This window comes from Triturus cristatus, chromosome 12 (genome assembly GCF_964204655.1).
Source record: "Triturus cristatus chromosome 12, aTriCri1.1, whole genome shotgun sequence".
NCBI lineage: Eukaryota > Metazoa > Chordata > Amphibia > Caudata > Salamandridae > Triturus > Triturus cristatus.
The window spans coordinates 727,534,738-727,549,020 of record NC_140595.1 but is presented as its reverse complement, the minus strand read 5'-3'; the positions used below and the strand labels follow the sequence as shown (position 1 = coordinate 727,549,020).

At 40.3% G+C, this 14,283-nt stretch overlaps 6 non-coding genes across 6 annotated transcripts; all 6 read right to left on the bottom strand.

Annotated features, from left to right (window-relative positions):
* Positions 1–2,397: 2,397 nt before the first annotated feature.
* TRNAH-GUG (transfer RNA histidin (anticodon GUG)) lies at positions 2,398–2,469 on the bottom strand. The gene has a single exon. It is a non-coding gene; the product is annotated as a tRNA-His (tRNA).
* Positions 2,470–3,750: 1,281 nt separating this feature from the next.
* Positions 3,751–3,832, bottom strand: TRNAS-AGA (transfer RNA serine (anticodon AGA)). Its single transcript has one exon. It is a non-coding gene; the product is annotated as a tRNA-Ser (tRNA).
* A 2,588-nt stretch (positions 3,833–6,420) lies between these two features.
* On the bottom strand, positions 6,421–6,492 carry TRNAH-GUG (transfer RNA histidin (anticodon GUG)). Its single transcript has one exon. It is a non-coding gene; the product is annotated as a tRNA-His (tRNA).
* Positions 6,493–7,773: 1,281 nt separating this feature from the next.
* TRNAS-AGA (transfer RNA serine (anticodon AGA)) lies at positions 7,774–7,855 on the bottom strand. Its single transcript has one exon. It is a non-coding gene; the product is annotated as a tRNA-Ser (tRNA).
* Positions 7,856–10,443: 2,588 nt separating this feature from the next.
* TRNAH-GUG (transfer RNA histidin (anticodon GUG)) lies at positions 10,444–10,515 on the bottom strand. The gene has a single exon. It is a non-coding gene; the product is annotated as a tRNA-His (tRNA).
* A 1,283-nt stretch (positions 10,516–11,798) lies between these two features.
* On the bottom strand, positions 11,799–11,880 carry TRNAS-AGA (transfer RNA serine (anticodon AGA)). The gene has a single exon. It is a non-coding gene; the product is annotated as a tRNA-Ser (tRNA).
* Between the last annotated feature and the right edge of the window lie 2,403 nt (positions 11,881–14,283).

Below are 14,283 nucleotides of genomic sequence, written 5' to 3'. Positions count from 1 at the left end.
TGGCACTCAAGTTTTTTGGACCCTGTTGCACTCTGTTTTTGCGCTGCTTTTAGACTACGACCCATATTACAGAAGTCAACCATCTCGGAGTATTTGGGACTCCTTTGTAAGTGCCTTATCTTTAATCCTTGAAAAGCTCTATAATAAAGGGGTCTGTCAAAGATTGCTTGAATGGAAGATAAAAGAAGGCCCACTTGTCTCACCAAATGCAGTAGAGAAACCTGATGTTTTACTCATGTTATCCTTAGTTCAGTGTTTGTTAGACCTGGCATCCTTAAGGTGGCCTACCAGCAACCTTTTTGCTTTTCACCTCACGTTTTGCTGTATCTTTATGTTGGCCTTAGGACTCTAATCACTTTATCACTACTGTGAGAAAGTGGCTCTGTATATACTGTTCCCAAATAGGTACAGTGTGCACAGAGTCCCCAATCCCCAGAGGTTTGGCAGAGGCTAAAGTTAGATATAACCTTACTCTCTAAAGTGGTAGCTTGCCGAGCAGTAAGGCAGTATCAGAGTACAGTGTAAAACATTTGTTGTACACACTCAGTCAGCAAATGGTCTCACACACTCAAGAACTGAACTCTAGGCCATTGGTTTGCATACAAAAGATATTGTTGTTTTATTTTAGAACCAACAATAGGTATCAAAATATACTTTCTCAGAATGAGATGCTTTAGTTAAATACTTTGCAATAGGCAATTTACTTTTGCAGGTCATAGTTACAGTTTATTGCAATAGGCAACGCAATTTGAATCACAATAATACATTGAGCTCAATGGGAATTTTAAGTTATATGCAATTAATTACTTTCAGGATTACTTTTCTAAATCCAGGACTGGATCCTAGATTCAGTCCTGGGACAGTTCTTGGAAACAAGTGAGTAAATTCGTTTTAGTTACTGTTGTGATTTTTAAGCAATATTTTGCTATTTTAAAAGTTGACACTTAGAAACTTTTGCTGATCAAATTACCAATGTTATCCTATGGAAGGAAATTCACTTAGCAGGTAAGTGGGGTTATGGTTACTTTTTCTAGGTCAGTGTTGGATCCTAGATCCAGCACTACTGTACCACCTGTAAGCAGTTGAGAAACTGCGTTTAAGTTATACAGGCGATTTTTAAGGAATATTTACATGTTTGCAAAATCGACACTTAGAAGAAATTTCACAGAAAAACAGTCAATGGTTTCCTATGGAAGAAAATTCAAGTTACGGGTAAAGTACGTTCTCGTTACTTTTGTAATCCAGTGCTGGGCTCCTAGGCTCAGTACTGGGACATCTATCTAAAACAGGTAAACAATTACGTTTTCACAGTTGGTACGATTTTTAAAGAATATTTGTAAGTTTCAAAAATCGACACTTAGAAAATTTTCAGCAAAAAGCAGGCAATGATATCCCATGGAAGGAAATTCGAGTTACTGGTAAGTACGGTTAAAATTACTTTTCAGGGTCAGTACTGAGCTCCAAGATGCAGCACTGAGGTCTCTCCTGATAACAGGTGAGTAAATCAGAATTCGTTGTTCGGCTGATTTTAGATGAATATTTTAAAGTTCCAAAACTCCACACCACTTAGAAGAATTTCCAAGTGAAACCACTCAATGTTAGCCTATGGAAGAAAAGTGAGTTATCGGCTTTTAGGTAAGTACTCGACTGGCAGAGTTATGGTTCTGGGCATAGACTCAGGGGTCTCCCAGGGGAGTCCCAGCCTACTTGCCAAGCCTTAAACTCCCCTTTTATTACATATAATTTACACCTAAGGTAGGCCCTAGGTAGTCCTAGGTGCATGATGCTATGTAAGTAAAAAATGAGATATGTACTTTGGTGGTTCGCGTGTCCTGTAAGTACCAAACAGTCTATTTCATTTTTCACTACTGTGAGGTCTACCCCTCTCATAGGTTAGCTCTGTGTATTCCCCTATACTTTTTATTTGGTAATTCCATATCGGAGAGGAGTAGCTTTATTTATTTATTGAAAATCCTACTTACTGGTGAGGTTGGATTTAACTTTACTATTTTAGAAATGCCACTTTTAGAGAGTGAACATGTCTCTGCACTTACTGCTCTATTTGCCTGAAACATGGCCCCAATACACGTCTGGATTGGGCTGGGTGACAGCAAAATTTGTGCCTTCCCTCTAGAGAGCCACAACACAGGTCACTCAACTGCACCTGGGGGGTGAGCTCCGCTCCCCCTCCACCCCCAATAGGTTCAAGAACGATAATTTATGTAAGTAAATACATTATAGCTACAGCTTATAATCATGCGAGTTTAAATCATTTGTTGTTAGATGGTTTAAATATTTGAAAGGATCTGTTTTTAATAGACATTTTACAAAAACCACTGGTACATTTGCTAATTCTGTAAAATTAACACCCAACTGCCGTGACATTGCCAACCACAATGCCGTGACTCGGATTCGAACCGAGGTTGCTGCGGCCACAACGCAGAGTACTAACCACTATACGATCACGGCGAGCTACTTGGGCTCAACGACATACAGTGACATGGAGAATTTATAATTCGGAACACTCAGGGCTGTTCCTGTGATAGGCTGGATGTATTCATTGCTTCCTCATTCCTCATTCAGAGGCTGCGTCTCCTCAGTGGTTGATAGGCTGAAACCGTTTCCTGGCCGCCTGCTTGTGAAATGCCACGAGTCAAAGATCACACATTACACTTGCGGACCTGTGATGGGACACCAATGCAGAGAAACCCACCTGGCACAGGCCTTCTATTCTGTCTATGAGACCTGCATCTTCCCTGCACCTTTCAAGCCATTTGTATGTGAAGCAAGAAAGAGTTAGAGAGTGATCCATCTACACTTTTATAGGGAGGATGTCGCCGTGAGCTCCTCCCAGCTAATCACACGAACAGCAGAAAAGCAAGATAAATACACAGTTGAGGGGTGGGCTGCATGGTTATGTTTTTGAGTAAATATTGAAACTGACCTCAGTGGCTCATTAGCAGAGCTGCGGCTAATGACTGGTGCCAAATCATGATGAAGCAAGCACCATGGCTCGTAGGGGACCCACAACACGCTTTTCTTAGCTCACTGAATTAAAGTATAAACTTCCGCCGTGTGTGAGTGGTAAAGGCTTGTTAATATGGTTCCTTTTCCAATTCAAGTCTGACAACAAGAGGCAGGAACCACGTGGCTTCGGAAGCTCAGGAAAGTAGCCACCAACCACAGAGAAAGAGAGAACTGGCAGTATGAGAGGTGGAGAAAACAGAAGCGGGAGCAAGGAGCTCAAATGAGATTGATGGCGTTTAAATAGAGCGCGTAAAGGAACAGTTACACAGCTAAGAAATGGGAAAGACAGACTAGGGAAAAAAACACAGAAAGAGCCTGTACATGAAATTCTCTTCCTGGGACAGCAGGTTAAGAGAAATTACACATGGGGAGGTTAAGCATGTAACACGGGGGAGAATAAAAAAGAAAATGCAGTTTTATGAAGTGTGTTTGCCAATCCAGCCAGCACTTTTGTTCTATTTCTCTCTTTGCGTCTTTTATTGGTAAAGTAACTTTCAAGTGCATGCGCAGGTATGAATGAGAGAGCAACGGTATAATAATTTGAAGCGTTTACACCAGTGCTAAAGTAGGAATGAGGTGTAGCAAAGACATGAAAGAGGTAGCGATAACAAATATGTGGAGAGGCAATAGTGACACAAAAATAAGCCACCTATTTATAAAACTGAAATGGAAGAAATACTAAAGGTTAACTTCTGAAATTGTAGCTGATAATAAAAAGATTCTCGTTGTTGGCAGGATTCGAACCTGCGCGGAGATACCCCAAAGGATTTCTAGTCCATCGCCTTAACCACTCGGCCACAACAACTTGCTGTAAGCGGCCTACAAATATTTTGTTTGAAAGTTTTGAAGTTTTCCCACATCAAAGTACTGATATTCTGCAATGCGCTTTTTAAAAACAATGTTTTTTTCATCATGCACGTTCTGTCCTAAAAACAAAAATTGCATGAGTATATCTCTGGATCTGTAAAAGGATACGCTTGCATTCAAACTCTCTTGTGGCACTCAAGTTTTTTGGACCCTGTTGCACTCTGTTTTTGCGCTGCTTTTAGTCTACGACCCATATTACAGAAGTCAACCATCTCTGAGTATTTGGGACTCCTTTGTAAGTGCCTTATCTTTAATCCTTGAAAAGCTCTATAATAAAGGGGTCTGTCAAAGATTGCTTGAATGGAAGATAAAAGAAGGTCCACTTGTCTCACCAAATGCAGTAGAGAAACCTGATGTTTTACTCATGTTATCCTTAGTTCAGTGTTTGTTAGACCTGGCATCCTTAAGGTGGCCTACCAGCAACCTTTTTGCTTTTCACCTCACGTTTTGCTGTATCTTTATGTTGGCCTTAGGACTCTAATCACTTTATCACTACTGTGAGAAAGTGGCTCTGTATATACTGTTCCCAAATAGGTACAGTGTGCACAGAGTCCCCAGTCCCCAGAGGTTTGGCAGAGGCTAAAGTTAGATATAACCTTACTCTCTAAAGTGGTAGCTTGCCGAGCAGTAAGGCAGTATCAGAGTACAGTGTAAAACATTTGTTGTACACACTCAGTCAGCAAATGGTCTCACACACTCAAGAACTGAACTCTAGGCCATTGGTTTGCATACAAAAGATATTGTTGTTTTATTTTAGAACCAACAATAGGTATCAAAATATACTTTCTCAGAATGAGATGCTTTAGTTAAATACTTTGCAATAGGAAATTGACTTTTGCAGGTCATAGTTACAGTTTATTGCAATAGGCAACACAATTTGAATCACAATAATACATTGAGCTCAATGGGAATTTTAAGTTATATGCAATTAATTACTTTCAGGATTACTTTTCTAAATCCAGGACTGGATCCTAGATTCAGTCCTGGGACAGTTCTTGGAAACAAGTGAGTAAATTCGTTTTAGTTACTGTTGTGATTTTTAAGCAATATTTTGCTATTTTAAAAGTTGACACTTAGAAACTTTTGCTGATCAAATTACCAATGTTATCCTATGGAAGGAAATTCACTTAGCAGGTAAGTGGGGTTATGGTTACTTTTTCTAGGTCAGTGTTGGATCCTAGATCCAGCACTACTGTACCACCTGTAAGCAGTTGAGAAACTGCGTTTAAGTTATACAGGCGATTTTTAAGGAATATTTACATGTTTGCAAAATCGACACTTAGAAGAAATTTCACAGAAAAACAGTCAATGGTTTCCTATGGAAGAAAATTCAAGTTACGGGTAAAGTACGTTCTCGTTACTTTTGTAATACAGTGCTGGGCTCCTAGGCTCAGTACTGGGACATCTATCTAAAACAGGTAAACAATTACGTTTTCACAGTTGGTACGATTTTTAAAGAATATTTGTAAGTTTCAAAAATCGACACTTAGAAAATTTTCAGCAAAAAGCAGGCAATGATATCCCATGGAAGGAAATTCGAGTTACTGGTAAGTACGGTTAAAATTACTTTTCAGGGTCAGTACTGAGCTCCAAGATGCAGCACTGAGGTCTCTCCTGATAACAGGTGAGTAAATCAGAATTCGTTGTTCGGCTGATTTTAGATGAATATTTTAAAGTTCCAAAACTCCACACCACTTAGAAGAATTTCCAAGTGAAACCACTCAATGTTAGCCTATGGAAGAAAAGTGAGTTATCGGCTTTTAGGTAAGTACTCGACTGGCAGAGTTATGGTTCTGGGCATAGACTCAGGGGTCTCCCAGGGGAGTCCCAGCCTACTTGCCAAGCCTTAAACTCCCCTTTTATTACATATAATTTACACCTAAGGTAGGCCCTAGGTAGTTCTAGGTGCATGATGCTATGTAAGTAAAAAATAAGATATGTACTTTGGTGGTTCGCGTGTCCTGAAAGTACCAAACAGTCTATTTCATTTTTCACTACTGTGAGGTCTACCCCTCTCATAGGTTAGCTCTGTGTATTCCCCTATACTTTTTATTTGGTAATTCCATATCGGAGAGGAGTAGCTTTATTTATTTATTGAAAATCCTACTTACTGGTGAGGTTGGATTTAACTTTACTATTTTAGAAATGCCACTTTTAGAGAGTGAACATGTCTCTGCACTTACTGCTCTATTTGCCTGAAACATGGCCCCAATACACGTCTGGATTGGGCTGGGTGACAGCAAAATTTGTGCCTTCCCTCTAGAGAGCCACAACACAGGTCACTCAACTGCACCTGGGGGGTGAGCTCCGCTCCCCCTCCACCCCCAATAGGTTCAAGAACGATAATTTATGTAAGTAAATACATTATAGCTACAGCTTATAATCATGCGAGTTTAAATCATTTGTTGTTAGATGGTTTAAATATTTGAAAGGATCTGTTTTTAATAGACATTTTACAAAAACCACTGGTACATTTGCTAATTCTGTAAAATTAACACCCAACTGCCGTGACATTGCCAACCACAATGCCGTGACTCGGATTCGAACCGAGGTTGCTGCGGCCACAACACAGAGTACTAACCACTATACGATCACGGCGAGCTACTTGGGCTCAACGACATACAGTGACATGGAGAATTTATAATTCGGAACACTCAGGGCTGTTCCTGTGATAGGCTGGATGTATTCATTGCTTCCTCATTCCTCATTCAGAGGCTGCGTCTCCTCAGTGGTTGATAGGCTGAAACCGTTTCCTGGCCGCCTGCTTGTGAAATGCCAGGAGTCAAAGATCACACATTACACTTGCGGACCTGTGATGGGACACCAATGCAGAGAAACCCACCTGGCACAGACCTTCTATTCTGTCTATTAGACCTGCATCTTCCCTGCACCTTTCAAGCCATTTGTATGTGAAGCAAGAAAGAGTTAGAGAGTGATCCATCTACACTTTTATAGGGAGGATGTCGCCGTGAGCTCCTCCCAGCTAATCACACGAACAGCAGAAAAGCAAGATAAATACACAGTTGAGGGGTGGGCTGCATGGTTATGTTTTTGAGTAAATATTGAAACTGACCTCAGTGGCTCATTAGCAGAGCTGCGGCTAATGACTGGTGCCAAATCATGATGAAGCAAGCACCATGGCTCGTAGGGGACCCACAACACGCTTTTCTTAGCTCACTGAATTAAAGTATAAACTTCCGCCGTGTGTGAGTGGTAAAGGCTTGTTAATATAGTTCCTTTTCCAATTCAAGTCTGACAACAAGAGGCAGGAACCACGTGGCTTCGGAAGCTCAGGAAAGTAGCCACCAACCACAGAGAAAGAGAGAACTGGCAGTATGAGAGGTGGAGAAAACAGAAGCGGGAGCAAGGAGCTCAAATGAGATTGATGGCGTTTAAATAGAGCGCGTAAAGGAACAGTTACACAGCTAAGAAATGGGAAAGACAGACTAGGGAAAAAAACACAGAAAGAGCCTGTACATGAAATTCTCTTCCTGGGACAGCAGGTTAAGAGAAATTACACATGGGGAGGTTAAGCATGTAACACGGGGGAGAATAAAAAAGAAAATGCAGTTTTATGAAGTGTGTTTGCCAATCCAGCCAGCACTTTTGTTCTATTTCTCTCTTTGCGTCTTTTATTGGTAAAGTAACTTTCAAGTGCATGCGCAGGTATGAATGAGAGAGCAACGGTATAATAATTTGAAGCGTTTACACCAGTGCTAAAGTAGGAATGAGGTGTAGCAAAGACATGAAAGAGGTAGCGATAACAAATATGTGGAGAGGCAATAGTGACACAAAAATAAGCCACCTATTTATAAAACTGAAATGGAAGAAATACTAAAGGTTAACTTCTGAAATTGTAGCCGATAATAAAAAGATTCTCGTTGTTGGCAGGATTCGAACCTGCGCGGGGATACCCCAATGGATTTCTAGTCCATCGCCTTAACCACTCGGCCACAACAACTTGCTGTAAGCTGCCTACAAATATTTTGTTTGAAAGTTTTGAAGTTTTCCCACATCAAAGTACTGATATTCTGCAATGCGCTTTTTAAAAACAATGTTTTTTTCATCATGCATGTTCTGTCCTAAAAACAAAAATTGCATGAGTATATCTCTGGATCTGTAAAAGGATACGCTTGCATTCAAACTCTCTTGTGGCACTCAAGTTTTTTGGACCCTGTTGCACTCTGTTTTTGCGCTGCTTTTAGACTACGACCCATATTACAGAAGTCAACCATCTCGGAGTATTTGGGACTCCTTTGTAAGTGCCTTATCTTTAATCCTTGAAAAGCTCTATAATAAAGGGGTCTGTCAAAGATTGCTTGAATGGAAGATAAAAGAAGGCCCACTTGTCTCACCAAATGCAGTAGAGAAACCTGATGTTTTACTCATGTTATCCTTAGTTCAGTGTTTGTTAGACCTGGCATCCTTAAGGTGGCCTACCAGCAACCTTTTTGCTTTTCACCTCACGTTTTGCTGTATCTTTATGTTGGCCTTAGGACTCTAATCACTTTATCACTACTGTGAGAAAGTGGCTCTGTATATACTGTTCCCAAATAGGTACAGTGTGCACAGAGTCCCCAATCCCCAGAGGTTTGGCAGAGGCTAAAGTTAGATATAACCTTACTCTCTAAAGTGGTAGCTTGCCGAGCAGTAAGGCAGTATCAGAGTACAGTGTAAAACATTTGTTGTACACACTCAGTCAGCAAATGGTCTCACACACTCAAGAACTGAACTCTAGGCCATTGGTTTGCATACAAAAGATATTGTTGTTTTATTTTAGAACCAACAATAGGTATCAAAATATACTTTCTCAGAATGAGATGCTTTAGTTAAATACTTTGCAATAGGCAATTTACTTTTGCAGGTCATAGTTACAGTTTATTGCAATAGGCAACGCAATTTGAATCACAATAATACATTGAGCTCAATGGGAATTTTAAGTTATATGCAATTAATTACTTTCAGGATTACTTTTCTAAATCCAGGACTGGATCCTAGATTCAGTCCTGGGACAGTTCTTGGAAACAAGTGAGTAAATTCGTTTTAGTTACTGTTGTGATTTTTAAGCAATATTTTGCTATTTTAAAAGTTGACACTTAGAAACTTTTGCTGATCAAATTACCAATGTTATCCTATGGAAGGAAATTCACTTAGCAGGTAAGTGGGGTTATGGTTACTTTTTCTAGGTCAGTGTTGGATCCTAGATCCAGCACTACTGTACCACCTGTAAGCAGTTGAGAAACTGCGTTTAAGTTATACAGGCGATTTTTAAGGAATATTTACATGTTTGCAAAATCGACACTTAGAAGAAATTTCACAGAAAAACAGTCAATGGTTTCCTATGGAAGAAAATTCAAGTTACGGGTAAAGTACGTTCTCGTTACTTTTGTAATCCAGTGCTGGGCTCCTAGGCTCAGTACTGGGACATCTATCTAAAACAGGTAAACAATTACGTTTTCACAGTTGGTACGATTTTTAAAGAATATTTGTAAGTTTCAAAAATCGACACTTAGAAAATTTTCAGCAAAAAGCAGGCAATGATATCCCATGGAAGGAAATTCGAGTTACTGGTAAGTACGGTTAAAATTACTTTTCAGGGTCAGTACTGAGCTCCAAGATGCAGCACTGAGGTCTCTCCTGATAACAGGTGAGTAAATCAGAATTCGTTGTTCGGCTGATTTTAGATGAATATTTTAAAGTTCCAAAACTCCACACCACTTAGAAGAATTTCCAAGTGAAACCACTCAATGTTAGCCTATGGAAGAAAAGTGAGTTATCGGCTTTTAGGTAAGTACTCGACTGGCAGAGTTATGGTTCTGGGCATAGACTCAGGGGTCTCCCAGGGGAGTCCCAGCCTACTTGCCAAGCCTTAAACTCCCCTTTTATTACATATAATTTACACCTAAGGTAGGCCCTAGGTAGTCCTAGGTGCATGATGCTATGTAAGTAAAAAATGAGATATGTACTTTGGTGGTTCGCGTGTCCTGTAAGTACCAAACAGTCTATTTCATTTTTCACTACTGTGAGGTCTACCCCTCTCATAGGTTAGCTCTGTGTATTCCCCTATACTTTTTATTTGGTAATTCCATATCGGAGAGGAGTAGCTTTATTTATTTATTGAAAATCCTACTTACTGGTGAGGTTGGATTTAACTTTACTATTTTAGAAATGCCACTTTTAGAGAGTGAACATGTCTCTGCACTTACTGCTCTATTTGCCTGAAACATGGCCCCAATACACGTCTGGATTGGGCTGGGTGACAGCAAAATTTGTGCCTTCCCTCTAGAGAGCCACAACACAGGTCACTCAACTGCACCTGGGGGGTGAGCTCCGCTCCCCCTCCACCCCCAATAGGTTCAAGAACGATAATTTATGTAAGTAAATACATTATAGCTACAGCTTATAATCATGCGAGTTTAAATCATTTGTTGTTAGATGGTTTAAATATTTGAAAGGATCTGTTTTTAATAGACATTTTACAAAAACCACTGGTACATTTGCTTATTCTGTAAAATTAACACCCAACTGCCGTGACATTGCCAACCACAATGCCGTGACTCGGATTCGAACCGAGGTTGCTGCGGCCACAACGCAGAGTACTAACCACTATACGATCACGGCGAGCTACTTGGGCTCAACGACATACAATGACATGGAGAATTTATATAATTCGGAACACTCAGGGCTGTTCCTGTGATAGGCTGGATGTATTCATTGCTTCCTCATTCCTCATTCAGAGGCTGCGTCTCCTCAGTGGTTGATAAGCTGAAACCGTTTACTGGCCGCCTGCTTGTGAAATGCCAGGAGTCAAAGATCACACATTACACTTGCGGACCTGTGATGGGACACCAATGCAGAGAAACCCACCTGGCACAGGCCTTCTATTCTGTCTATTAGACCTGCATCTTCCCTGCACCTTTCAAGCCATTTGTATGTGAAGCAAGAAAGAGTAAGAGAGTGATCCATCTACACTTTTATAGGGAGGATGTCGCCGTGAGCTCCTCCCAGCTAATCACACGAACAGCAGAAAAGCAAGATAAATACACAGTTGAGGGGTGGGCTGCATGGTTATGTTTTTGAGTAAATATTGAAACTGACCTCAGTGGCTCATTAGCAGAGCTGCGGCTAATGACTGGTGCCAAATGATGATGAAGCAAGCACAATGGCTCGTAGGGGACCCACAACACGCTTTCCTTAGCTCACTGAATTAAAGTATAAACTTCCGCCGTATGTGAGTGGTAAAGGCTTGTTAATATGGTTCCTTTTCCAATTCAAGTCTGACAACAAGAGGCAGGAACCACGTGGCTTCGGAAGCTCAGGAAAGTAGCCACCAACCACAGAGAAAGAGAGAACTGGCAGTATGAGAGGTGGAGAAAACAGAAGCGGGAGCAAGGAGCTCAAATGAGATTGATGGCGTTTAAATAGAGCGCGTAAAGGAACAGTTACACAGCTAAGAAATGGGAAAGACAGACTAGGGAAAAAAACACAGAAAGAGCCTGTACATGAAATTCTCTTCCTGGGACAGCAGGTTAAGAGAAATTACACATGGGGAGGTTAAGCATGTAACACGGGGGAGAATTAAAAAGAAAATGCAATTTTATGAAGTGTGTTTGCCAATCCAGCCAGCACTTTTGTTCTATTTCTCTCTTTGCGTCTTTTATCGGTAAAGTAACTTTCAAGTGCATGCGCAGGTATGAATGAGAGAGCAACGGTATAATAATTTGAAGCGTTTACACCAGTGCTAAAGTAGGAATGAGGTGTAGCAAAGACATGAAAGAGGTAGCGATAACAAATATGTGGAGAGGCAATAGTGACACAAAAATAAGCCACCTATTTATAAAACTGAAATGGAAGAAATACTAAAGGTTAACTTCTGAAATTGTAGCCGATAATAAAAAGATTCTCGTTGTTGGCAGGATTCGAACCTGCGCGGGGATACCCCAATGGATTTCTAGTCCATCGCCTTAACCACTCGGCCACAACAACTTGCTGTAAGCTACCTACAAATATTTTGTTTGAAAGTTTTGAAGTTTTCCCACATCAAAGTACTGATATTCTGCAATGCGCTTTTTAAAAACAATGTTTTTTTCATCATGCACGTTCTGTCCTAAAAATAAAAATTGCATGAGTATATCTCTGGATCTGTAAAAGGATACGCTTGCATTCAAACTCTCTTGTGGCACTCAAGTTTTTTGGACCCTGTTGCACTCTGTTTTTGTGCTGCTTTTAGTCTACGACCCATATTACAGAAGTCAACCATCTCTGATTATTTGGGACTCCTTTGTAAGTGCCTTATCTTTAATCCTTGAAAAGCTCTATAATAAAGGGGTCTGTCAAAGATTGCTTGAATGGAAGATAAAAGAAGGCCCACTTGTCTCACCAAATGCAGTAGAGAAACCTGATGTTTTACTCATGTTATCCTTAGTTCAGTTTTTGTTAGACCTGGCATCCTTAAGGTGGCCTACCAGCAACCTTTTTGCTTTTCACCTCACGTTTTGCTGTATCTTTATGTTGGCCGTAGGACTCTAATCACTTTATCACTACTGTGAGAAAGTGGCTCTGTATATACTGTTCCCAAATAGGTACAGTGTGCACAGAGTCCCCAGTCCCCAGAGGTTTGGCAGAGGCTAAAGTTAGATATAACCTTACTCTCTAAAGTGGTAGCTTGCCGAGCAGTAAGGCAGTATCAGAGTACAGTGTAAAACATTTGTTGTACACACTCAGTCAGCAAATGGTCTCACACACTCAAGAACTGAACTCTAGGCCATTGGTTTGAATACAAAAGATATTGTTGTTTTATTTTAGAACCAACAATAGGTATCAAAATATACTTTCTCAGAATGAGATGCTTTAGTTAAATACTTTGCAATAGGCAATTGACTTTTGCAGGTCATAGTTACAGTTTATTGCAATAGGCAACACAATTTGAATCACAATAATACATTGAGCTCAATGGGAATTTTAAGTTATATGCAATTAATTACTTTCAGGATTACTTTTCTAAATCCAGGACTGGATCCTAGATTCAGTCCTGGGACAGTTCTTGGAAACAAGTGAGTAAATTCGTTTTAGTTACTGTTGTGATTTTTAAGCAATATTTTGCTATTTTAAAAGTTGACACTTAGAAACTTTTGCTGATCAAATTACCAATGTTATCCTATGGAAGGAAATTCACTTAGCAGGTAAGTGGGGTTATGGTTACGTTTTCTACGTCAGTGTTGGATCCTAGATCCAGCACTACTGTACCACCTGTAAGCAGTTGAGAAACTGCGTTTAAGTTATACAGGCGATTTTTAAGGAATATTTACATGTTTGCAAAATTGACACTTAGAAGAAATTTCACAGAAAAACAGTCAATGGTTTCCTGAGGAAGAAAATTCAAGTTACGGGTAAAGTACGTTCTCGTTACTTTTGTAATCCAGTGCTGGGCTCCTAGGCTCAGTACTGGGACATCTATCTAAAACAGGTAAACAATTACGTTTTCACAGTTGGTACGATTTTTAAAGAATATTTGTAAGTTTCAAAAATCGACACTTAGAAAATTTTCAGCAAAAAGCAGGCAATGATATCCCATGGAAGGAAATTCGAGTTACTGGTAAGTACGGTTAAAATTACTTTTCAGGGTCAGTACCGAGCTCCAAGATGCAGCACTGAGGTCTCTCCTGATAACAGGTGAGTAAATCAGAATTCGTTGTTCGGCTGATTTTAGATGAATATTTTAAAGTTCCAAAACTCCACACCACTTAGAAGAATTTCCAAGTGAAACCACTCAATGTTAGCCTATGGAAGAAAAGTGAGTTATCGGCTTTTAGGTAAGTACTCGACTGGCAGAGTTATGGTTCTGGGCATAGACTCAGGGGTCTCCCAGGGGAGTCCCAGCCTACTTGCCAAGCCTTAAACTCCCCTTTTATTACATATAATTTACACCTAAGGTAGGCCCTAGGTAGTCCTAGGTGCATGATGCTATGTAAGTAAAAAATAAGATATGTACTTTGGTGGTTCGCGTGTCCTGTAAGTACCAAACAGTCTATTTCATTTTTCGCTACTGTGAGGTCTACCCCTCTCATAGGTTAGCTCTGTGTATTCCCCTACACTTTTTATTTGGTAATTCCATATCGGAGAGGAGTAGCTTTATTTATTTATTGAAAATCCTACTTACTGGTGAGGTTGGATTTAACTTTACTATTTTAGAAATGCCACTTTTAGAGAGTGAACATGTCTCTGCACTTACTGCTCTATTTGCCTGAAACCTGGCCCCAATACACGTCTGGATTGAGCTGGGTGACAGCAAAATTTGTGCCTTCCCTCTAGAGAGCCACAACACAGGTCACTCAACTGCACCTGGGGGGTGAGCTCCGCTCCCCCTCCACCCCCAATAGGTTCAAGAAC